We start from the raw sequence: 26,681 nt of genomic DNA on the forward strand, positions 1-26,681 counted from the left end.
GTAGAAAAGACAAGTTCTGCCCAAAGTTTGCAGGCAGTACAGTCAGCACTTGCTATGATGCAGGAAATGATAGTAAAAACCCATGAACTGATAGCGAGGAATCACGAAGATATGAAATTAGAAATGAGAACAGAAACAGGAGGAGTGAAGAACGAGATACAAACTTTGAATAGTAAAATCAGAAAGATGCAGGAGACAATGACAAAAAAATGAACAAAAATTAAACACAGTCGAGGCAAGAACTGAGGTGGTGGAAAAGAGATTGGAGGAATCGGAACAAAATTGGAAGGTCTTATATTGTGAACTTCAGGATTCCGTGGTGCATATAGAATTAGAAAAAGCATCATTTTATTTGAGATTCCAGAACGTTCCAGAATGCTGTAGTAGTAGATTGCTGCTATAGCAGAGTATTAGATTCTGTGAATTCCAAGGTCCATTCTGATCCTTACATACTATAATTCTATGAATCCCTGTGTAATTCCACAAGCATTTTTATAAAATTGCTATAGCTTAATTTAATGTTTAAAATGTGTATTAAATTATTTGCAATCAATTTATTGTTTATTGACTCACAGTTGATCACATAGATTTTCTCCAGGGTGATCAATTCCTAATCCGTTTTTTAATGTCTCCCAAGTGTGTACTAATTGCCACTGTATTTGAATCCCCTTCTCTCTTCTTCCACCCTTCCCAGCATTAGAGCTTCTACAGAGAGCTACGTTTTCACAAAGCACGCTGACTTAGAATAATTTGAGCTTGGTCATTTGTGACTCTAGTAGTAACTTGCGGTAGACTTTCATATTTGCTCTAATTTTAAAAATCTGGATTAAATGCAGCTTAATTTGCATTAAAAAGTAAATTATGAATGGCTATAGTCTAATCCTGGGGAAGTGGCCCCACCTGTCATAAAAAATAGGCAAAGTAAGTTGGCTGGTAGGGGGCATCCTAGTGCACTAACTGCATGTGGCACGATTGTTTCTTTCTGAGAACCGATTATTTTATATCTGATTTAATAAGGAACAGCCTTGGAAAGACTTGGCAAGGATTGTTCCTTTACTAGTTTGCCTGTCTGCTAAATGGGTATTTTGGAACTGCCCAAGCCCCACTGGCAACCACATTGTGAGAATATCTCCCAATATATACTCAATGTCTGAGATAGGCCCATAAGCACAGAAGGGCTGCTTATCCTTAATTACCCTCACCAGTGTATCTTTCTTGTATTTCATTCTTCCTTTTCTTGACTCTATTGAAATGTTGTCTTGTTACTTTCTTTCTTGTTAACTTTTCTAAACTTTTCAACTGATTTTCTCCATCTAACTCTCCAGAGATTTCCATACCACCATCATGCCATTTAATTCTGTTCCCAATGCTTCCAAAGAAGTTTCAAGTTTATCCATAGTCATCCTCTCTGCCTCCTACCTCAATATATCAAAACACTATGAGTCAGCGCTTATTCCAACCGACCCAAAAAGAGCATGATGCCCAAATATGTACTGTATTTAGCTCGCATGGTGTAAATATGCCTGGTGATTGCCAAAGAAAAAGAAAGCAGTTATGAGAGCGATTATTACAGATCCAAGAGATTACACCTGTTTCATTAATAGAATCGGTCAAAAGGGTGGCATCTTGTCACCATAATAAAGCGAGAAAGACTTTAGAAAAGGCTGGGATACTGATATGAACTCACGAGCTGGGAGGAAGAGTGAGACCAAATATAACAGAATAACAGAGTTGGGGACCTTTGAGGTCTTCTAGTCCAACTCCCTGCTCAGGCAGGAGATCCTGTACTATTCCAGAGAAGTGGAAAAAGCCTCCATGATGTAGCACACATATTTTCTGTGAGCCATTCCGCTGGTTAATTGTTCTCACTTTTTTCCTTAGTTCTAGTTGCTTCTCTCTTTGATTAGTTTCCATTCATTGTTTCTTGTCTTGCCTTCAGGTGCTTTGGAAAATAGCTTGACTCCCTCTTCTTTGTGGCAGCGGCAGCCCCTCAAATATTGGAGTAATATACTGCTATCATGCCACCCAGGGGTGGGATTCAAATTTTTTGTGGATGTGGCTTAGTTGGTGGGTGTGGCTTGGTGGTCATGTTATTGGCTGGGCATGGCTAACTCAATATCTCTCACATTGAGGCACACATCTCCTTGCCTGGCCTCTCATGACTGTGGGGATGCTGCAACAGTCATAAGTGTGAAAAATGGTCATAAGTCACTTTTTCCAGTCCCATTGTAACTTTGAATGGTCACTCCACACAAGCAAAGTACCAGCAAAGGAGGGGAAAAAAAACTCCAGAGAAGTTCCTGAGACAGGAAGTCTAGTCCTGCCAAGAATGTAATAAGGGTTAACGGAGAGGCAACTTCTGTAAGCAACACCAGAATGTTTCCTTCCTGCCTTCCTTACAGGATTAGCCCAGTAATTTCTTCTAACAACCGGTTCTCCAAACTTCTTAGAATGTTAACAACCAGTTCTAGCGAACAGGTGTGAACTGGTAGAATCCCACCCCTGATGTCACCCCTAGTCCTTCTTTTCACTAGACTAAACTTACCCCATTATTTCAACTGTTCTTCTTATTTTAGCCTCCAGCCCTCTAATCAAAGTTGTTACAAATGGCAAAATTGCCCACTCAAAAGCTTTCCTCAGCTTTAGGGTTCCAAATGGACAGTGTGTCTTTGTGAAATTCTAACTACTGCAGGTGAGCCAGAAAAAATTGTTCAGCAGCTGAACACAGATGATAACATGAGCTCACCTAAATGTACAGTCATTTCTATAGCAGTGCAAAGACCCCGCATGCAATTGCCCTTATTACTGGAAGTAAGGAAGTAAATCCTATGCATGAAAACACTCGATCATTTTCATGCGTAGGATTTACTTCTTTACTTCCAGTAATTATTCAGTAGATAGCTATATTTAGGAATGGCCTATAAATGAGTTATTCCATCAAAATCCCTTAGTTTTCTACAAATCAGTCTCTAGTATCAACATTTTAAAATTAACCTGATAAACGGAGAGCTGCCTTCCTACTGTCAGGATCAAAAATATTTTGCTAAGGGAAGGTTTCATAGAAACAATAATTGAGGTGAGTAACTGTCTACTACTTGAGCAAGCTGTTGTTTTTGTTTATCTGGACAAAGGTCAGTAGTGAGTGCCTCAATGGAAATTTTGTGTGTGTGTGTGTGTGTAAGGTAGTCCCTGTAACAATCCGATTGGTTGTTATTTTGCCTCTTGAATGACAAATGTGATCTTTGTATCATTTACAAAAAGAAAAAAATAATCCAGAAACTGCAAAAACAAACCACCATATCCAACATTCATCGCCGTGTATTAAAATAATCCTTGTCGTCTGTTTGGGAACAGTAAACAAGATGGGCAGCAAATAAATTTAATAAATATATAAAGAACGGTGTTCAGCTCAGTTGAACATTGAATGGAGTTAATTTAATATGTAAATGTTTATGCAGAATGGTTATTTAAACCTAGGTGTGTTGTTATGTCTAAGAAAACAGTTGCAATAATATCATCATAAGCTTTCTTTTGTGAATGTATCACAAATTTCATATCCTGACAAATCCCATATACAAATTTCATATCCTGACCATATTTGGCTTCATTTGTGTCAGTACATATAGTCCTCAAATTACGACCATAATGAAGCATGCCCATTGTTGTTTTAAGTTCTAATGGCCGTAAAATGAGTCAGTCATGTGACCAACTCAATTTTTACATTTTTTTTTCACATGGATTGTTAAACAGATGAAGCAGTTGTAAAGTGAACACAACAATCATTAAGCAAATGTCAGAGTTCACTAATCGTGCAGTTTTGTCGAAAGCCACAAGTGCTGGTTTTCAGAAATAAAATAAAATAAAATATACTCATGTGACCATGGGATACTGCAAATGGGTGTAAACCTGGCCATGTTGCTAAGAGCCTGAATTGTGGTCACAATCCAGAACATGACCATCAGAACTTCAGATCTGGGTTGTGAGTCCCTTTTTGGACATCATTGTAATATCAAAGTGTAACTAAGTGACTAAGCATAAGTTGAGGATTACCTTTACTAAATTCCAATGAATATTTCTACTCCTTGTTGCATGCTTTATACATCTTGCCTGCATACACATACAAAATAGAAACGTTAAACTGTTTGCAAGACTATTTCTAATCTAGCAGCTATTTCACACAATAAATATCTGATCTATGTAGCAGCAGTCTTCTGGTAGCTAATGGTGTGAGCTAAATGTCACACGCATCAAGTTATCCTAGCCCGGCAAATAGCCAGAAAGCCTCACCAAAGTGATATTTAAAATTCAGTGTCCACAGTTCATTGCTGAAGTTAGTGTAATTAAAACTCATAAGGAAAAAAAACACCTTTTGTACAATCTTACATATGTTTATTCACAACATAGTCTCACTAGGAACCTTTTAATGTGTGTAGTTAATAAAGTTAGCAATCAAAAGCACCCTAAACTCTTTGATAAGTGATCAGCACCATACATCAACATTTTATGTTTGCATCTTTATTCATATTATCAGATACCCACAATCCATATGAGCATTAGCTATCATATTTTATTTGGTTTGAAAATGGAGAATTGGGTAATATGACTTATGAAACCTTTTCAGCTATATACTGTATTTATTTAATGTGCTTGGTTTTCATATGTTTTTTATGTTTTTATAGTTTTTTTAAAATTTAATTTAATGAATAAAAATATCTGAATACATCACCTCTCATTTCATAGCTGCAAATTATCTGGTATGTTTTTCAGCAGCTGACGGAAGAGAGCAAAAGGTGATGGGTGATTCAGAGCTTACAAAATCATTTATTTTGTTTGCCACCAAATATTGATCTATGCTTAATGACTTGTGCTCAGTTTTATTGTCATGATATCCAAGTACGTGGGGTTCTTAAAAATAGTTTGGGGGTGTATATTGTTTTAGAATGATTTTTTTTAAAAAAATCTTGGAATGAATGGAGATCAGTTTAGCTTTTTTAAAGGCTATATCCAGAGAAAACATATTTCTTGGTAAAGGTTAAACTAAAGAGAAGTGTGGATGTGGTAGGTTTCCTTTTTCTAAATTCACATTTGTCTCAACTTCAGCTCAGTTTCTGGTGACTTGATGGGCATATTCTTGTAAGTTTGCTTGGTAGTAATACAGAAGGTATTGGTATTATCTTTTTCCCAGTTGCTTTTGCAGCTTCCCAAACTAGCCTAGAGCCCTGGCATTTGCTTGTAACCGATTGTCATTTATGTACCATACAAGCCAACACTACTTAACAGCTGAACCCGAATAAGGTCCGCCAGGTACTTCCACCTGTTGGGACATATATTGTTTTAGACCAATGCTTAGTCTAAATTTCTATTATATTTTGAATATCAAATTAGAAAATCATTAAAAGTATCAAAATGAAAAAAATAATTAAAATACCAAAAGAAGGGGAGGACTAATAGATTCTCTAACAACATATACAAAATAGTTTCCTGTTGTGTGCTTATTTAGAATTTTATCTGCCTAAATTCCATAGCAATTATTAGATAAGAATCCATAGAACTACAGCTTTGGCTTTCTTTGGATGCCTGAGAGCCTTTGACAATTTTTTCTTCTCTTTTCCTTTATAGATTTAAAAGAAAGCTTAGTGGGAGTTTTGTACACCATGCAGCTTAATCATAAGTATTTCATCAGTTCCTAAAAAAGGAACTGGACCTCAATGATGCTTTAATTGACCAATCCTCAATAAAAGCATAAAACATTTTGATTCTGCCTGAGTCCAAAGTCAAACTCCTTTATCTCTGTCAGAGAACGCTATTTGGTCTCAATTGTTATGTTAAATGGACCATGGGTGAACTGTTAACCTCTTTTGTTCAATTCCTGATCATTCATCAAGTGACATTGCATTCATTCGTCACTCGCTGTTTTCCACATCTCACTCTTCTGCATAAATCCCAGAGATGTATATTTAAGAGTACAGGACTAAAATATTATGAAAAACATTGAAACCAATCAAAAAGATCAGGGGAAAATATGTGATTCCATAAATCCTACTTCATTTCATGATGTTTAGCTCCTCAAAACAGGTGATTCTTAGTGTGATGCCAAACTATCAATAGAGTACCAATAAAAGATTTTTGAAGAGGGTCATGAATAGTCTGTTAATATTCTGTTAATGATAGGACAAAATAGGCCTTCATGAACATCTAAGAACATGGCCAGGTAAGGAGCAAAAAGAAAACTGGTTTATCAATAGTATATATATTTTTTGAGGAATTAATGCCATCTGTATATCTTTAACTCTGATATAAATAAAAATAGTACCAACATAATAGTGTCATTTTCTGGCTAGTGGCTTATGATCTCATATTGTATACTTCTCATATAAATATAAAAAGCAGATGGAAGAAAACAAGCACAGGTTGAAAGTGAAGATATACAATAATCAGATATGAAGTGGATAGAGCTTTCCATTCCACTGACATATGAGTCAGTGGTACTTTTTCTGGTCTTACACAGAAGCCAAGTGGCTTCACAAATATACATATTTGAGTTTGGGAGATATGAAGGGAAAACTGAAACATGTCATCCAATGCAGGCTTTATACAGTATAATGCATAAGGCATGCGGTGCTTTGATAGAGATTATGTTGACAACATGGCAGGGGCTTGGTCTGTTTTTGACTGCTGAGGACATGTCAATTACTGGCAACTTCTCTTCATGGTAATTTTGCCTAAGAGAGCAGAAGAGATCAGACACTACATACTTGCCTAGACACTAGGCATCATCATTTGACAAAGTGTTGGTGATATAAACTTCTTATCTACACAGAACTATTTGTGTGTTTTGTTTTCTTAAGTTTCTGCAGGTATTTATATGTATGGTATTCAGCTTTGAAACGCCGCTACAACTTTAAAAGCACAACTATAATGACGTGGGAAAATACCCGAACAAAGCTGAATACAATACAGAGAGAGAGAGTGTGTGTGTGTGTTAATCAGTTGTGACAAATTTTGGTCATTATGTGAAATATTGATGCCCTTTCCCTCCAACCACTTGCAGTGTACTGACTCAGGATGCTTCTATGAACTCAGCTCAACTCATAAGAGGCCTATTGGGATATTGTAACCTGAACTTGGAACAGAATAACCAGCTAGCTATTCATAAGTCAACCTTTTTGTACTGCCAAGCAATATAAACAGAGATATAAACAAGGTATTGCTGGCTGAACTACTTTTCTAAATGCTTTTCTTTGAGTTGTCCTAAGGATCCTCAAGGGATTGCTAATTAAGTAATCTTTGGCTTAAGAATCAGGATACACAATCTTGCATTCAAGATAGTTGGCAAAGAAATATACAGTAGTTACTTTGATATAAATATACACAGTTTTTTTCCTGATAGAGGGAAAAATATTGAAGAACTAGGCCTCCAAATATTGTAGTAGAAGCAAGAATGTCTTTTTATTCTTGCTACTTAGTAGTGCCTCTGGATCAGCAAAGCAATTCACTACATTTTTCAAATGGTTCTCTGATTAGATAATTCAGTTTATTTCCAACCTGTTAAGGTTTCTGCACTTTCATTTCAAAAGAGCCAGTCGGTTTAGCTGTTTGCAGCAGCAGCAGAGAGAGGAAGGGGTTGAGCAAGGGATTAGATTTTTAATTTCAGCCTATGTTGCCAGGTTCATAATACTAGGGATCAATGGATCATTGGTAGGAGAAAAAGGAGAAAAAGAAGAGTGGAGTAGGCAAGTTGAATAGTCAACGGTAGCCTGAAAAGATCTCAGAAGCCTGGAATCCATTCTAGATACAGGTTTGTTATTGTGAAACCAAAATGATTGCCCAGATCCTTGGCTTTGTTTTACCCAGCAAACAGAATTATTTAATGCAAAAAACCCAAATATATTTCCAGAAAGTGTATATCTCCTTTTTGTTCAGTCATAGCCCCACAAAATTTCAGAACTCTTCTTAAAATGGGTATAGTAACTTTACCGCTCCTGATCCTAAAAACATTTGTTGAGTATAATCCTTATTATTATCCTAATATTACTAGTATAATCCTTATTATTATCCTAATACTATTTACATAAAACTGACTTTCAAGCAGGTCTGTTTAGGAATTCAGCCTTAGCTAATATATGTTGCTGTAGGGCAATGATTTAAAAGAAATAAACTTTGAAAGTCTAAAGGTCTGATTAGATAACCTTATGTTCTTTTTTGAACTCGGACAGAACAAACAGAGTGACAGTCACAGGTGTGTTTTCTACGCTGCCTGCAGCTCAAATCAAACAAATCCTTTTCCTGTTTCTTCATAGGACTGAGACATAAAGGAGTGGGGATAATAGAGGGATCAAATATTAAGAAAAGCACAAACATAATCAGCATGTTCCGTCCAAAGCACATCTCCACCCTCTAATTCTAGTCTGGGCTAGTCACAAAACAATTGTGAGCAAAGAAATATGTGGACTTTCACCAAGCTTCAGCCATTTCAAGCATCTGCTGTTGTCCTGAAGGGTAAGTAAGACAAGTAGCAAGGCCAGAGTTACCTCATGCCTGTTAATCCATCTGCGGTTTAGTGATAAAATTGTGAGCATCAACCTTTCCTTGCGAGGAGACTCGCTTGGGGAAATGGGGTGGGGAAAACCAAAACGATGTGAAAGTATGCAAACAGAGAACATCTAGAATAAACTGACTCGATCTGAACTTACTAAAAAAATCAGGTGTGGTGACTCCAAAATCATCTCCCGCCACTCCCACCAGTCTTTGATTACTTTCTTTTTGGTCCTCCTTTCTGTCATGATTATTATTCAGGGTAGTCAAATATGAATTTCAGCACCTTATTGGTGCTATTGGAAAACCTGGGGAAAGAGTTTAAAAAGTGAATAATTGATGTAGAAGTTAATCAAGTGGCACTTTCTTAGCACCATGCCCTAGTGCAGGGCTGTGGCATCTTTTGATAAAGCCCCAGTATATAGATTGATAAGGCAAGTAGAGAGGGTTAGGTCTTTTGTGTTTGTTACTGTTAGATCGCGTAGATCGGTTCCAATCAGAGACGCGAGACCAGTGTACTTCAAGCTCTTTATTTCATTGTATAGACCTGTACAAGATCTTGGAGCCGCGGCAGCCCTTCATATAGGAATTGCACGCGGCTCGTCGGCCAATGACAGTACTTTGAATCTCCCGCGATCGGCTCGGCCAATCGCGGTCGATTCTAAGTAAGCCAATCACAGTTGTTGAGTGGGCCAATCAGAACGCAGTTCGTGTGGACCAATCAGATTTTACCTTTTGGAGTATGTTAATACAGAACAGTTACCCTGAAGAGTAAAGAGTTTTGATCGGGCCCGTCGTTCTTTTTAAAATATGTGATTCCTATTATTGGGTTTACACTCTTAATGTGCAGCTGTGTAATTTCCTGCCTCAAACTAACCAAAACTACCCACCATCCTCAGTTGTCTCAAACAAAGTAGAGTGTAGGAAAAGAGGGCGATACATGCTTAGGTGTTGTAGATTCCCCATTATTGCATAACTAGAAATAATCAAGGGCAGCTGTGTTACTGACGAAGCCTGTCCCTGCCGAACCATCAATATAATATCACAGTGCTCTGAAAAGATGTTCCCTCCATCAGAAGAAGAAAAAAATCTTGCAAATTATTGCAGATCTCCATGACTCTGGCTAAATATAGACTGCATGGAATAAATCAGAGTTATTTACTCATACGTCTTTTTAAAGATGAAATCTCGCTGATTACCGATTTGACAGAGAAAATGTGTGTGTGTGGCGGGGGGAGGTACTATGGGGAAAACATTGGGTAAGATTAAAAGAAATAAGTTATAATTGTGAGAATTTATCAGAAGATACCTTTCCGGGAAAGATATTTGGACATTTCAAAAATCAGCTCTCCAACCTCCCAAAAGTGGTAATGAAGACTTCGTTTATTCCTCTAGCAGTTGCAAAAGGAAGTCAGCTAACAGTGGGAAGCCACATGGATTTCTCATGTGTTTTGGTAGCCGTTTTATTTTTTAAAAAAGTTGAGGCAACAAAATAGGACTTAGTTATTCTCAATTAATCAAGATTTACAGAGGGGGATTAGCTGATGGACAGAAGAGATCTTGATAATAAGTGATCACATCATATTAGTTTCAAAACAATTAGGGAAAGATATAAAAAGAAGGGTTTCCCTGAATTTAGAGAGTTTAAAGAATTCAAGGAAAAGATGGGCAGACTACATTGAAATTCTAAAGGATAATTGCCAAAGATGTAAAAGGACTATTGAAAGCAGGGTACAAATTATCTTATGAATCAATACTGAGATCACTAGCAAAATGAACCCCGTATGGATAAAAGACAAACTCCCTGAGAAGATGAGGAATAAAAAGGAAATGTATAGAAAATGGAAGCAGGAGTTAATAAATAAGGAGGTGTACAAACAAATATATTTAGAGCTTGTAAAAATTGAGTCAGGAAGGTGAAGTCTCAGATGAGATGAGGGTTATGAGAAATTTAAAGTAGATAAGAGTGAGACTATGTCTGAAATTAAAACCAAAGAGTGAAGAAAGATGTTGGTTTGAGGAAAAGGAGAAATACAATTCAGGAACGATAGTGGCATAACTAGAGCTTATGCTTGCTACATTAAATAAATTTAGGTCTTCAGGACTAAATAAATTCCAGGGCATAGAAATTCAGGCCAAAGTGATTTCAGAATCACTGATGGTAATATTTGAAAACTCCTGGAGAACTGGACAAGTGCCAGAACATTGGAGAAAAACAAACATGGCCCAATGTTCAGAGGGAGAAGGAGAGAGAAAGAAAACCAAACCCCCAGAAATCTATTAATTTAACAACCATCCTGAAACAGGTACTAAAATAGATAGGCAAGTACAGGGTCTATGAATATTTAACCAAGCTATCCCTTTTTTTTTCTTTTTATGATAGTTGTAGAAGAAGACCAAGACAAGCTATATTGTATATATTATAATATATATTATCTTCATTTTGGTAAAGCTTTTTACAAGATGATATATTTGCAGGCACGGTAGATAAATAAGGAGCTAGATAGTACTGCAAGGTGAGAAATTTGCAACTGTCATTTCATTGCCCTGAACGTCTTCAAGGAAAAACCAGAAAGTCCAACTGCCTCTTGAAAAAAGCACCTTTGGGACAACCATGGCCTGGATGACTGAGGATCTCCATAGACAATTGGCACTGCATTGTCCTAGAGGAAAATATAGAGTTGGGCCACCCAGAGTTCCCTCCTCAGCCCATTCATATTCAGATGCTTTATAAATGATCTAAAGGTACACTCCCCAAATTTGCAGAAGACAGCCTAGATGGGTTTGATATTCTTGTAGAAGACAAAATCACAAAATCAGAATGAGCTCAAGAAGCTTAAACACTGTCCCAAATCCAATAGGATGAGGTTAACTTATGACATATGTTAAGATCCTACACTTGAGTGAAAAAAAAAATCAAGTCTATACATACACAAATGGAAAGTTGTGGTATATGCATTGTAGTAGGTTTTTTGGAGTACTAGTGACCGCCATCTAAACATGAGCAACCAGTATGATGTAGCAACCAGAAAGATCAATGTAATCTTGGAATGCATTAATAGAAGAAATATATCCAAGGAGTTACTGTATATCTATGTTGATTCTCAATCATCCAGGTCGTGGTTATTCCAAAGGTACTTTTCAAAAAGCAACTGGACTTTCTTTTTCTTTTTTCTTGAAAATGTTTTGTTTCTCATCCTAGAAGATTTTTCCGCTCTGACTGAATGGTGGGAAGGGAAGGGTTTATGTTCTTTGCAGTCATTTGGTCATTAGCATTCTGAAGATTGGTTATTAATTCTCTTGAGAATCAACCTTCAGAGTGCTTATGACCAGGTGACTTCAAATAACATAAATCCCCACTATTCAGTCAGAGCTGAAGAAGCTTCTTGAACGAGAAGCAAAATGTTTTTTTTAAAAAAAAACTATGAAAATCCAGTTTGAAAAGTACCTTTGGAATACATCCGTGGAGTTAATCATTCCATTGTGACTCTCCACTGATTAAACGGCACTTAGAATACCATACCCAGTTCTGGACATTATACCTTAGAACTGACATGGAGAACTTGGAGTTGTTTTATAGGAGAACTATCAGAATAGTAATGGGTCTGTATATTAAGAGCCATGAGGAACAAATTAAAAGAGTTGGCATGTCTAGCTTTCAAGGGGGGAAGATATGATAGAAGTCTACAGTATCACATGTAAGAGAAAATAAACTCATTGTTTGGTGAAATTGGAAAGAAGAACTTAAAGAAAGATTTAGGCTCCATATTAGGAAAAAAAATTCTTCATGGCAACAATATTAATCAGTGAAACAGTTTGTCTAAATCAGAGGTGTGAAACTCGTGGTCCACGGGCCGGATGCGTCATGCATTGGCCATGTCCAACCCCGGTTTAGCAAAGGAGGAAAGAGTTGTGATACATCACATGATGACAATGTGTCGTCACAAGTTTCACACCCCTGGTCTAGATAGAAGAGTGGTGATTCTATGTTGATATAGGGTCACCACTTAGAATGGTTTACAATCTTTCACTGAGTCAAAGACAGAAAAGTTCACATCCACTCTTGGCTGTTTTTGTAATAAAGTAAGTACAGGAACTTCATATTCTACCTATATATTTTTTTTTCCTGAACCTTTCTCTTCTAGAAAAAAAAAATCTCATTCAGAAAATGTAATTAGAACCAGCAGAGGAAAAAATGGAGCAGAATTTTTTCTCCTAGTACTAATGCAGGCAAAATAACATAGACATGGAATTTACTTTCCCCCATCTCAGAGATTTCACAGTTCACTTCAATAAAGAGGATGAGTAGGTTATTTTAAAAAAAATTGAAAATGAATTGACATATAAACTTTATCTTCAGGAGATAGCTGAGCACTTTTCACTTTATCTAAACATTTTAAATTCACATAGCTCGCTATTGTCAGGTTTTGCTTAAACATCTGTTCCATGTTCCTGTTTTCTCTATTTTATCAAAATATTGAGTGTCATTTTGTGCTTGCAAAACAGCACTAAATTACCTAAAACAAACTTTAAATGTCATAACTATATTTTCATTAACTATGCTGGTGGGATCAGAGACTGTTCATGCTACAAGTATATATATTGTTTTACTGTGTTCATTCTTTTTCTCTTTTTAAAATGTTTTTAGGTTTAGTAATTGTTGAAATAATTAATAGAACATGTATTTCTTATTGGACATGCCAATTCAAACAAATTATGTTAATTTTAATTCTTGAGTTATCCATTCTTCTACTCAGTTGGGGACTTATCTTCCAAGTAGGTTAGCTATCTATGGAATAGTAGATAACAGGAAAAGATAAACATATTGCAAAACATTAATGATATCTAGCAAGGTCAGTTTTGTTGTGGATTCATTTTGAAAAAGTGTTCTGATTTGCAGGACTGCTTATGTGCAATTTTTAGTTAAAAAACAGGACTTGAACACAATTTTATGGATACTCCTACTGAGTACAGAGGCATTTACTGCCTTGTAACAATGCAATTATTTATAGGATTGTAGGTTCCAGTGCAATGGGTGGATTATACAATTTTATAAGTGAGTACAGGCTTACAATCTAAGTATGCTTTGAATGATAGCTTTAACTTGGCTAGATAGGAACATTAATGTCTCATAGCAAGTCGATGCTATTTTAGTCTGCAGGTGTAGGTATACAGGGATCACATGTTTGATTGCTTCCTTCATCACACACTCTTGAAGGCAACATTTAGCTACAGAGCTGCTCACAACCACAAATGCTTTCCTTTTTGCACACAACCCCAAAACACTGTCTAGTTGTGTGTTTTCCATTACTTGGAAGCAGAAGCAATAGTATCAACCTTAAACTCAATATAATCTTATAAACAAAAATATACAAATTTTCAGGAATTTTTTTTTAAAAAGTCTAGCTCACCTATTTGTGCTATCTTTCTCCTTTCTAAAATATTAAGTTAATTTAGAGGATAATTAGGGCAATTGTCCTCTAAAAAAATTGCCAGTCCCTTAAAATAATATAGAAAGGCTAGATCTCATTAAGATCTCACAGTTAATAGTCAGACTTTCACATAATGGTGGTAAAGTTTATTTCTTGTATAATGATATTTTTATTCAGAATAAAATAGAGTGCAACTTTTGTTTCCTTCTTTGGATATGGTGCCAAAACCCATCTCTGTACAGCAAGAAACATTATCTTTCTTGATACCGACAATATGAGGAAAATAAACCATTCCTCATCAGAATTGCTGTGCATAATAGAATAAAGAAGGTGCTGTATACAGGAAAAAAGGGTGTGTGTGATTGGGTTGGTGACTCATTTGCTTGTATACCAGCTCGGTCTTGTATTGAAAGCATAAATATTAATAACAAAGTGTTATTACCACAATGAACTGCAATAGGAGCAGAAGTAACAAATAAATAACTTTCCCTTTTTGAGGTTGTCAAATATCTTTTGACGTGTTTACATCACAAAATGCAAATTGTAAGATATTATTTTGAGAGCATACCAAGGGCATCCTCACAAAATGGTTGCCAGGCCATGCGTGATCAATGGCTAAAAATCATTTCGTGCCTGTTTAGTATACTATAGAGGATAATGTTGGATTTGAATTAGTAAAAGCAAAGATATTCAAACTCACTGAATGGGAACTTATTGTGTAACTTTGGGCCAGTCACATTTAGGGACATCACCTTCAGATCTGAAATGGGAGTAGCATTAGAAATTACTACTATAATATAGAACGGAAGAAAGGTGAGGTTTTCTGTTAGAACAGCAGTTATTTCTCTGCCTCCCCCCCACCACTCACTTTTTTAAAAAAAAATATATCTAGTGCAGTGGCCCCCAACCTTTTTTGTACCATGGCCTGGTACAAAATGATCCACGGACCGGTACCAGCATCAGCACGCACGACCAAGGCAAGGCGAGCCAAGCGACTGGCCAGCCAGCCATCCCCCGCTTCTCCCCGCCACCTTCAACTCCTCCTTTGTACTTCTCGTGGTCGATGGGCTTTTCAGGCTCTTTCTTAATCTCCTCCTGAGTAACGCGAGACTCCACCGCCATCGGGATGCCTCTTCGTTCGAAGCCACACACCCCTCGATGAAACTAAGGTGCGAGGATTCCTTCAGCACCCAAACGCCACTTTCCAACCGACGACCGACAAGCTCACCCGGAAGCACTTTCTCAAGCGCCGTCGAAACAAGATGGCGGCGCCCAAGCAAAATAGGCGGCCCGGTATAAAATGATCCACGGACCGGTACCAGTCTGGGGCCCAGTGGTTGGGGACCACTGATCTAGTGAACTAGAGAAAAGCATGGAACAAGACTGCAACTACAGGACTGCAATCTGAACCATAAGATTTACCTAGATTTCCTATTTGGTTGGGTTAATACATTATACTAAGGTTAAAAAAACTAGTTTAGTTTTGCTTTAGTATAGTTGTGATTCCAACTTTGTAATTTGTAAGCCATGGCTTATATAGTAATAAAATGTGAACTAATCAGTTACAGAATTCAATGAACCATGAGAAGTAAATAATGGTTTGCTCAGTTATCCCAAAGGTGCTTTTTCAGGAGGCAACTGGACTTTCTTCTTTTTCCTTTGAAGACTTTTAGAAGATTGTTGAAGCAGTTAGAGGTTCAAGTACTCTAAGTGCTTCAATGACCCTCTAAAAGGATGCAAATGACCAGCTGTTTGCAAGGAATATAAATCTTTTCATTCTCCACTATCCTGGTCAGATTTAAAGAAACTTCTTGGATGAGAAGTGAAATGTCTTCAATGAAGAAACAAGAAAGTCCAAAGATGAGAAAGCATCTTTGGGACAAGCGTGACCTGGGTGACTGAGAATCTCTACAGACATTTGCCCAGTTATGTTAACCCAGACACTACATTTGAGTATGCAGTTTCAACAGTCTCTATAGCAAGTAATAAATATTTATCCTGCTAGGATGTGCTGTTGATTGCCCAGTATGTATGTTTGGAGTACTGTTTGCATCTTGTCTTAGATAAGACAGTTTCAAGGTACATAGAATGAAGATAGGTGCCCAGACAGTATGCTGAGGAAGTGGTGGTACTTCTGCATGCAGATTTGACAGATGAAGTGGATTTGAGAGATGCCAATCAACTTCAAGCACTACAGAATGCAAAAGAAGCTGCATAGCAATCCACAAGCGGAGTCCGTTGTTTGTCTTTCTGTCCAAACATAATGTACTGGAAGCACAACTTTGTGCCATTACTTGAGAAACATAGAAAAGACTTAAAGGGAAAGACTATGGGAATATCTAGGAAAGATAGAAAGATTCTAGGCAAGATATGTTCTTTATGATGATCTCTTCAGGGAGGAAATGTGAATGTCAGAGAATACAAAGAGGAAGACAAGTGTGAAAGCATGTAAGCCATGTAATATGTGAGAGTGACCTTGGGAGACAGGGAGAAGGAACACAGGCAGGGCAATGGCCAGAAAAGAGGCAGCTTAGCCCACAGAAAGAACATGGGCATGGCAAATGTCTCATAAGAGTGATAAAGGTGATTGGGGAAAATGCACTTTGAGATTTGCAAAGTTCTGTTAATGAAACCTTACAATAAAGTAGAATGGTTTCATCTTGATGTATTTCTTGTCTGACTACCTTGCAAGGCTAACATCAGTCTTGCAGGGCTTAGAGTATCTTTCTCTCCCATGTCCTTTTGCAGCCCAAGAAACTAGGGAGTAGCCCCTTATGAAGCATTGGCCATTTCCTCATAAATTCTACAAGCTATTGACCATTGCCATGACTATGGCTCTTTCCCCTGCCTGCAAGGTCATTCTCAAATACTTTTCTACAGATGAGCCATGGTGGCTCAGTGGTTGGAATGCAATATTGCAGGCTAATTCTGCCCACAGCCAGGAGTTTGATCCTGATCCGTTGAAGGTTGACTCAGCCTTCTATCCTTCCAAGGTCAGATTGTTGGGGGTAATATGCTGACACCACTAAGAGAGTGATGTCAAGCCAACTCAGCATGCAGTAATAAGTGCTATTACTATTACATCCAGAGAAGTGAAAGAATGAGAACCGATAAAGTTCAGCTCACTCTACAATCTATTGCCCACCTAAGCAAATCAACTCCAGCTCTAGAGTATAGGATAATAAACACTTGGAGCACCCTGAGCTGAAGAAACTCAAGAACCACATTTAGAAAGAAGAATGTGATCCCATGAAATGTTCATTTTATGATGGCAGATGATTCACTGCTAAGAAGAACTGAAGTACAGTATGTAAACCTAGTGTGATGGCATGGGAGGTGTGTTTTCTTCTAGGTGTCCTTGAATGCATCAATAATTATCCCTCCCCAATAATTCACTTGATGAATTATTTGGAATAAAATTTGAACGCATCTCTAAGAGTCTGGGTCTTGGAAATCCAAGTACAGTTTTTGTCAATCCACCCAGTTGCAGGTCATGGAAAGAACAAAAAGAACAGGTTTCTGGAAGCAAACAACCAGTTTTGTGTATAGTGCTGTAAGAAGAGCATTCAACCATGAACTATGTTGCCCACATAAGGGATTCCAGACAAAAGACAGGGGGCTTTTCATTAAGACTGGAGAACACATGCTTGACAGGAATATTGCCATTCTAACCAGGAGGCTGCTAAACTAGTGGAAAAAGAGGAAAAGTGGCAAAAATTCAAAACCATCAAAGAGTGGGGCCAATTGGGTAAGAGATTAAAGAAGGGACGCAAGAACAAAGGGGAAGAGAAAGGATATTACAGGAAACTAATACAGTGAAGCCAATAAGGGGTACTATTGACACCTCAGATTATTCTATACAAACCCAGAGAGTATAGAAAACAGGGGGAAAAAATGAAATCCCAAGATAGAAGAAGAAATATTGCATAGGCATCAGTGAAAGTTAATGGGATCGCATTCACGATTGGGAAATAAACAGTGAATGCTACAATTTATTCAAAAGAAGCAGATTCAATAGACAGAATGGGAACATTGTAATACGTAGAAAGAAAACTTATGCCTGCACAGAAATTTAGGAAACAGAAAGAAAGAAACCCAGTTGAAAACATTTACGAAGAGTAGAAGGAGAAACCAAAGTGATATTGTTGTGGAAATTTATAGAGCGTCTTGGCAGGCAAAATATATAAAAAGGAAGGTTTTCTGTGCCCAAGGATCAAACTTTCTAAGAGACACAACAATAACAATGGGAGATTTCAACTTCTCTAACATCTACTAAATCTAACTTTTCCAAGAATCAGAGGTCTAAAAAAATCCCTGTTTTCTCTTGCTGACAACTTGATTTATTAAATTAAAGTGGGGGAGAGGTGCGCATAGTCAGCCACGCTCTCTCTTCCCAGATTCCATCTTGCTCCAATGGCAGGACAAGAGTCGAGATAGTTGGAGATGGGCTGGGCACAGTGGTTGACCAGGGCATCTTTTGTGTCTTGCCGTGCTCTTAGCGTGCCACATTGTTTGTGGAGACGGCCTTCATAACCGTTGTCCTATTCTGGTAGGTTTCATCCGTTCAGCCCACCAGAATCTATCTTCACATGCTTGCGATATACAAGTCTCTGTCTGACCGAAGGTCCACGATCCGACGGCTATCCTCAATCTGGTTTGGCCAGCCTGTTGAAGTTGTTGCCCGGGGTATGGCCTCTGGGCATGCTACAGCTGCTAGGAGCCACAGGTGAGAGCTGAGTGACAGGTGGGGAGCAAAGGTGGACGAGCTTCTCGAAAAGGAAACATGCCCCTACACCAGAAATGCTACTCCTCCCTGAACACCCCATACACCTCTGAACACCCCATGCACAAGTGTTTTCTGAAAAGAAAAAGGGATGCCTATAAGAAGTGGAAAAAGTTGAATTCAACTCAATAAAAACAATAAGGATGGTGTCACATGGTGTCGCAAGGCTAAAGAAGCTACAGCTGGTTTAACATGTAGCAGCATTAGCAGTAATGGGTGCTTTTCAATACATCTTTTTTTTTAATCAATGTTGCTGTATAAGTTTTGTTGACTGACACTCAAACTTCCAAATGCAATTCAAGATGCTGGTTATTACTTATAAAGCCATGCATAGCATTGGGCCTGGATATCTGAAGGAATCCTTGTCTCCAATTGTTTCTTGGTATGTTGTGCTCGGCATGTTCCTAGAGAGCGGATGTCGTCCGTTACCCTTCTATTAAATGTTGTCATCTTGTGAGACGAAGAAAACATGTCTTCTCCGTTGTGGCACCCACACTCTGGGATGGCATGCCCCTGAAGATAAGGATGGTGGCCTCTGTACCTGGATTCCAGAAAACTCTGAAAACCTATCTTTGGTTCCCGGCTGGGAGCTGATATGCTACTGTTTGTCAGGAACCCAGTTTTCTTTGATCCGTGTTCTTTGCAAGATATTTTTTTATAGTTTGGGCTGTTCACTTGGTTTGATGTTTATCTGTTTTTATAGTTTCCAGTTTCATATTACTCAGAATTTATTAGAATTGAGCAGCTAACCAATTCTAATAAGTAAATAAATCAAAATTTTAAAATAAAAGTAAGGATAGAAGAACTGGCAACTATAATCCCTGACAACTCCTGGAAAACTAGGAGGTTTCAGAAGACAGGAAAGTAAATATTGTCCTCATTTTCCAAAAAAAGGGGGCTCCAGGAAACTACAGAACTTGATTTTTACACTGGACATGTTTCTTAAGCAAGTCATCTCCGGCTTATCCTGTCTCTGATTTTAACATAGTTGCTAGATGAGAAGAATGCTATGTATATGATGTACTTCGATGTGAGCAAAGTGTTTGAAAAAGTTTTCATAATATCCTCATTAATAACATGATAAAATACAACCTAGATGACACACTTGCTGTATGGATTCATATAGTTCAGCAACTATATCCACAGAGTGTCAAGACTGAAGCAATTTGCTTTTTTCAAAAATAATGCTTTCCAACATGCCAATGAAGTGGGGGAAGGAAAAAGAATGTGGAGAATGTATGCAGAGATTGGAGCTAGCAAGGTCACTGCTGCAGGTGCTTGAGAAAGAGATGGATTATTTTTCATAACAAAAGACCATCTCATAATTGGACAATGTGACCATCCAGGGGTGGGGAGAAGGAGAAAGGATTGCTTAACTGGACAAACATTTGCAGGAGAAACCAGTGCTGGTTTTGTTTCTTCAGTACCAACATGGTTTATCCAATAAAGGTTTACTTTTGGGAATTCAATCCTCCCGAGAGCGTTTCCTTGTTTTGCGTTTGCTAATTGGACAGTTAAAACAGAGTATATTAGATGTAGTCTGTAATTTCAAGTGAATGGCTGCAATGGCTGCCCCAATTTGTCTTGGGGTCAATGCTGTTGAACATTTTTATTAATAATAAAAATGTAGGGTGTAGGTGATACAAAATTAGGACCTGTACTCAACATTTTAGAGTTTCCTAAAATGGTATACTTGTCTTCAAATCAAAACTGGATAGTGATTTGTTCCAAATGCATTTAGCAGATCATGCCTCAAGCAGGGGTCGGACTAGATGAACTTTGATATCGTCCTCTAAATCTACAATTCTATGAATTACCTGACAAAAACTGATTTTGGACAAAAAAATATTTGTAATGCAAAAGGTTCAATATCTGTAAAAACCCACTGAGTATAAATATGAAGGAAGCAAAAAGAGTTTAGACAGAAGGCTTTCACTATCATGTTAAGCTATACATTTATTTATTTGGTTTTGGCTTAGTACACTATATGAAGTTGATACTGATACCCATGAAACATTACTAGGCAAACATGTTTAATTCTGATCAAGTCTCTCAACTCCTTTATAGAACATCTGCACATGACTACTCCATTCCTATTCAGGAAGAACTCTTATTTATTTATTCAGTGTATGGCAAATACATGGACCTACAGTAGTTCAAATGTCAATGTCCAGTCCACCCAGCCATCCAAGGACAGGGTGGTCCACACCGAAAAAAACCAGACATTGGGCCGGTGTAAACTCTTGAAGGACATTCGGACACAATGTGATGAATATTTTGTCAAGGAGCACCACACTCACACTGAGGGATAGAGCAAAGACCCCACAACGATGTCCCCAATCTGTCTTGTCCTTTGTTGTTTATCTGTTGCCATGTATTTAGAGAGCCAGGAGTTCCACAAAGATGTGTGGCTGCCAGCTGTCATTACTGCCAATTCTCCAATGTAGTCTGGCTGCCAATTGTTGCTGGTCATTTGGTTTACACTACTGTGTTATCCAGGGTGCACTGTGAGGAGGTGAATTAGCATCACACCCCAGAAAGTGCTCTGAATCTTTGTGATACCATGATAACAGACTATTCATTTTTGCCTTCTATTTGAAACCACAATAAAACTATTCTTTGTTTTGTCTGCTTGCTTCTTTTAAACACTGCATATCAGTGTAATTTGTGGGAAATTCCTTCATTTGCACGAACCTCTGACTCTCAGTTCAGGGGCTTCAGGTCTACAAGAGGAAAAGCGCCTTTCACAACACTGTTGGAATATATGAATGATTAACAAAAAAATTAACATTAAGTAAGATTGAGGATAGGATGCAAGCAATTCCTTTATTTTACATGAGTTAGTAGCAAGGGGTTTGTTACCAAAACCTGAAGCAGCTTGGAATATGACTGATTTCTACTTCATAGTCTTGGAACACAGTGATTATAGGTTATCTTGAAACTGGATTCAAGGGATTGGAAGTGAAAAGGAAAATTGTTTCTGTCAACTCTTGAGCACTAACATTATATGCAATAAAAAGAGATTGGGGTAAACTTGGGAAGGAAGCTGTGCACCCCAATTTAAGAACAGTCACCCATTCCTTCTAATTCTGAGCACTGTCATAGTTTATGAATGCACTTACTTGGCACAAAATATTTTATATTCTACTTGCTTGCTCATGCTCGCAAGGGTTTGATTACCAAAGTGCTCATTACAAACCCCAGTACTTCCTTTCCCTTCCAGTTGGTTCAAGAGGCCCCATTTCTGGAGCATATATAAAATAAGAGTATTATAGGCAGAACAGTCCATGTATTTAATATCTTCTCAGGAAATACCCACAAATAGATGGTGATTTGATGATGTTTATGTGGTGATTTAAATCTGGGTCTCCAGGGAAAGATGTTCACCCCTGACAGTCACAACAGAGACAATACAGATTGAATTTTCTCAGAGGTCCATTGCATTATCTCAGTAGGTCGGCATAGAGAAAAAAGCAAAAGATATCCGTTTATGTTTAAATGGACAATAAGGACATTGTATTTTATAGCATCTTCTATTTAGAAAACTCACAAGGTTTTGCCAACATTTGTGTTTTACAGTTTTTTAAACAAAACATTAGCAAACAAAAACATTTACTCATACTCCCTAAATGCTAGTTTTCTGCCTTGGTTTTAGGGTCAAAGGACATATGCATATGGTTAATTGAAAAACTGACTTCTGTAGTTAGGAGTTAAGTTGCAGGCAGAAATTGTTATTTGCACTGTCATAATATATTTTGATTCTATACATTTTACCCTGATGGCGGCAAGACAAAATGAAGTTACCACAAGGAAAATGTGAATATCAAATAATTCATCTCAGAAGATATTAATATATTCTAAACTGCAATTTAAAAAAAAACCTGCCACTGAAACTGCAATTTACCAACTGTTTTTGAATGTAAACTGACGTACCCCCATAATCAACTAATCTACATGAGCTTGCTCATTTATACTGCATTAGTCAGAAAACAGCTTGCATTGTTTAATGCTCTCTCCAGGAAAGAAACATCAATAGATATTAAATATAATGGTGTTTATAAAAATTAGTGAGTTGTTCTTTTTATTTTCTATGTGCCTATTGATAGCAAGATTTAACTTCCAATCTAAAGGGCAGAGGGGTACTTTTAAAAGTGCAGTCACACACTCAGCTGATACATGCTCATATTTGAACATAATAAAGGCTGTGTTTACATGCCATTCTAGCTCATAGGGATCTGAACTGTTTCACTCCATTAACATCAATTACCTAGACTTGCAGAATACTCAGCCCTAAAACAATCGTGCTGGTTGAGTTTGTGCAACAGAAACCATTGCAGACTAGCCAGTAACAAACATTTCAGCCTAAACCTGTTGAGACCTGGTTTAATTTTATTTTTCTTTTGCTTATTGTGAAGGCATTTCTTAGGGTAGAAATTGATTTGTAGAGATTGGTGAATAGCGAAATGCCACTGGCTGAGTCCATTTTTCATATATTTCATGGGTCTCTAGAAAAAAAAGTAATCTAAAAAAACAGAAGACGCGGATGGTGTGGAGTGTTAAATTTCAAGCACGAACAGTAGCACTGAGGCACAAATATGACAACAGAGCGCATTGATGGCAATTTGAATGGTTTTATTGTGCTCTCAGTTTTCATGAACCGCTGCAACCTTTCCCAGTGTGTTACTATCCAAATATATTTCCATTCAGCAGCCATAAACTTGAGTCAACAAAAAGCACATGATGAGAAAATGAGGGTTTGAAATCCAAAACAGCTGGAGGGGGGACCGTGTTGCAGATATGTGGAGTAGTTGCAACCATCCTTTTTAATGGAGCATTCTTCTATGAAAGGTGCTTTTTGCTGGGGGTTTTTAAGGGGCCACAAACTTAGGTGCCACACATGCTAAAGTGGGAAGCTCAGGCAGTGCAATATATGCCTTATCCTTTATGATGGTGGGTTGGGGGCTGCAACGATTAGACCTTTCAAGTCACAGAAGAGGAAGTCAAATCCACGTCCAGTCTTGTTGGCCAAATCTTGGCGCTACAGGTATCCCACCCAAGCTCCACACAAGGCGCAGTGAAATCCAACTTCCCTCAAGAGAAAAACCCGCCTTCCCTCCTCGGCCTTAAGAAATCTGTCACTTTGGAGCGAAGCAGCCTTTCTTTCAGTTGCTTAGTAATCCGTGTAGTTCGTCGCCGGCCGCCTCCCTCAGGACAATGGAGGGCCGGCTAACAATAGCACGAACGAAGCTCTTTTCCTCCCGAGCCTTTGTCTCCGCGCTCGGTGGTAACTCCTGGGAAAGTCTCAGCTTTTCTTCTTCCCCTCAGCCGAGCCTTTTCGCCTTCCCCGCGCTGCCTCCAAAGGCGCTTCCTTTGGAGGGGACCGGGGTGTGTGTGTGTGTGTTTGTGTGGAGGAAATCACCTGAAGCCGGCTGAGTGGAAGAGACGAGGGGGGAAAAAAAAAGTGGGGCAATATTGGCGGGAAAGGGAAGCGAGGCTCTCGGCGCCTCGGTTCGCTTTCGGCGACGAAGCGGGGAGGAGGAGAAGGAGAAGAGGGTGGCCTGTTGTAGTTGGCCCCGACGAACGGAAAGACGCCTCGTCCTTGGCCAGCGTCCCCCGCACCACACACACACAAACACACACACACACACACAACCCCACTCGCGCTGTAAGTGAGTCACAAGCAGGTCAGGAGGACCGCACGGGAAGGGAGGGGCGCGCAAAGCCTTCGGAGCCGCCGCCGCCGCCGCCGCCAAGAGCGGGAGAGCAGCTCGCTCGGAGCCCCCGTCACCAACCAGGCGCGTGAAGAGAGGCTCCCTCGCGGGCGGCGCCTGGAGGCGTCTCGGCGCCTTCCCTCCAGGTGGGTTCGAGCCGCAAGGAAGAAAGGGGAAGCGTGGAGCTTTCCCCGCAAGTCCGGGGTGGAGCGGGCTCGGGGGGGGCGTTTTCGTGGGACGGGGGCAACGAAAAGAAGCCAGATGTCAAAAAAAGGAGCCGGCCGCTGAACGCAGCTGCGACCGCCGCCTTCAGCAGGGAAGGTATGTAAAGCCTAAGCGATCCCCCGGCGGGCTGCATGCATGCATGCATGGGCGAGGAAAAAGGGATCCGGGCACAAAACCTCCGCCGCCGCCGCCGCTGCAATGCACCAGCCGTTTAGCTCCGGAGCTTTTGCACGGCCCCCCGACCCTGCTTGCGCTGTGCTGGGCTCTGCTCGAAGTAGTATCTCTTGCGTAGACGTGACGAGTTTGGACCGTAAAGTCCCCGAGGCTCTCGTCTCCGTTAACACCCCGGCTAGTTTTTTGTTAGTACTTGCTTTTTGCTTTTTTGGAAAGCGTGCGTTTTTTATCCGCTTTTCCTCCTTTTCCATGGCAGGTGGTTTGTATAGTAGGAAAAAGGGGAGTGCCCCTGAGCATGTGCTGACTTCATTCCTGCTTATTTGGGGGGTGTTCAAGGATACAACCAAGCTCGGGGCGTGACTTGTTTAAAGGAGTGCCGATTCTCAATGCCTCGCTAATTCATTAAAAGGCATAAAAAAAAAGAGTTTAGCCCCCGAAAACTCAACGGCGATTATTGCTCGCACAAGACCCACATACATATCGGCTCCCTCGCCCATTTAAACCTCTAAGTATAAGGAAGGCGAGGCGATCGTCAAAGCGTCCGTTGGCGCAAGGAAGGAGGGAGTTTTACCTGGTTTTAAAGGTATCCTGCGGCTCCGAGTCGTGTGGCGAGTTTAAATATTTTGACTAGCGGGATTTCATTTTGAAGGGTCGCTTGCTGTAGATTTGAAGCGGGGGGAGGGAAAGTGCTTGGTGAGGCGAGGCGGCGGAGAGGTGTAAAAACCGAGCGGCTGGGTTGTTTTTGGCGACGGTGCCGCTGCTTTTGGAGATGTGCCTGGACGCAGCAGGGCTCAGCCCTTAAATGTGCTTTTTTTGTTGTTGGGTGGGTGGGGGGGTTTTATTTGCCAGGGGATCATTCCCGGAACGAGGGAAGTGGTAATAAACACGAAAAGGAATCGGTCTATAAGTGGATACAAAGTGGGTTCCCCCCCCCCCCCCCTCCACTGAGTAAGCTTTTTTTTAAAATTCCACTGAGTAAGTTTTCTCGCGTTTTTAAGAGGTGGAGCTTCTAAATCCGAATAACTTTCCTTGTTTGCGAGCTCCACAGATCCGGGCGGACCTTCTTTTGGCCAGGAACACGCACCTTAACCCGCCCTTTTCTCTCAGGGTAAAGGAAAAGGGGCGCGCATGCGCACTCAAAGCTCCGAGGGTGCTTTTCCTCACCTGAGGGAGAGGCCTTGGATTTAATAAGCAGGTGTCAGAGAAGAAAGCTCGAGAGGAGGGCGAGCCTGGAGTAAACGTTCAAAAAATAAACAAATAAATCGCTTCTGAGAATATATAGAGCGGTGGTTTCTTCAACTTGACCCAGTTCCCTGGTCTCGAATAATGTCATTAGCCCCCCCCCCCTCCTTTCAAGACACACTTCGCTTGTTTTACAAACTGGATCCTGGACTCACAAGCAAAGGACCCGTTGCTGCGTTCTCCTCAAGAAAATATGCCCAGTTTAACCTCCTTGTTTCATGACTCCCAGTTGAAGAACTGATAGGGAGAATAACCACCTAATTCTTGTTTCTTGACGGGGCTTCAGATAGTAATTCTGAACTATTTCCGCACTGTATCGTGGACTTGGGGGAGAGGCGGTTAACCTAAAAGGCGAGGCGAGGTTGCTTCGATTCCCTCACGACTGAATTGGCGTGAGGGAAATATATTTCCAATGGATTCCCCCCGTCTGATTGCCAGAGAAAGGCTGAGGTGGGGAGGGACAGGCAGAGCATGTTAAAACGGAGAAAGAGAATAAGGAAGAACATAAATCTCTCTCTTTTTTTATTGAAATAGGATCCTGGATGATTCAGGAATGACTGTATCCTAAGGAGGGGGGGG

At 39.4% G+C, this 26,681-nt stretch overlaps 1 protein-coding gene and 1 long non-coding RNA gene across 8 annotated transcripts in view; one reads left to right on the forward strand and one right to left on the reverse strand.

Moving 5' to 3' along the window:
• Positions 1–25,630, reverse strand: part of LOC148125514 (uncharacterized) — a 130,367-nt gene extending 104,737 nt beyond the window's left edge. For 2 of the 3 annotated variants that reach the window (XR_015743744.1, XR_015743742.1), the window contains exons 1-2: positions 25,432–25,620; positions 14,668–14,727 (exon numbers count right to left, since the gene is read on the reverse strand). This is a non-coding gene — a long non-coding RNA (uncharacterized LOC148125514). Of the gene's footprint in view, positions 1–14,667; positions 14,728–25,431 lie in introns of all 3 variants that reach the window. The other variant, XR_015743743.1, reaches the window with a different exon arrangement.
• Positions 24,384–26,681, forward strand: part of MET (MET proto-oncogene, receptor tyrosine kinase) — a 118,686-nt gene continuing 116,388 nt past the window's right edge. For 3 of the 5 annotated variants that reach the window (XM_087934035.1, XM_087934039.1, XM_087934040.1), the window contains exon 1: positions 24,384–24,607. The gene's annotated coding sequence lies outside the window, so the exon portion shown is untranslated. Of the gene's footprint in view, positions 24,783–25,228; positions 25,444–26,681 lie in introns of those variants that run through there. The other 2 variants (XM_087934036.1, XM_087934037.1) reach the window with 2 other exon arrangements.

Source organism: Pseudonaja textilis, chromosome 5 (genome assembly GCF_049901715.1).
Source record: "Pseudonaja textilis isolate UNSWEBS1 chromosome 5, rPseTex1.2, whole genome shotgun sequence".
NCBI classification, from domain to species: domain Eukaryota; kingdom Metazoa; phylum Chordata; class Lepidosauria; order Squamata; family Elapidae; genus Pseudonaja; species Pseudonaja textilis.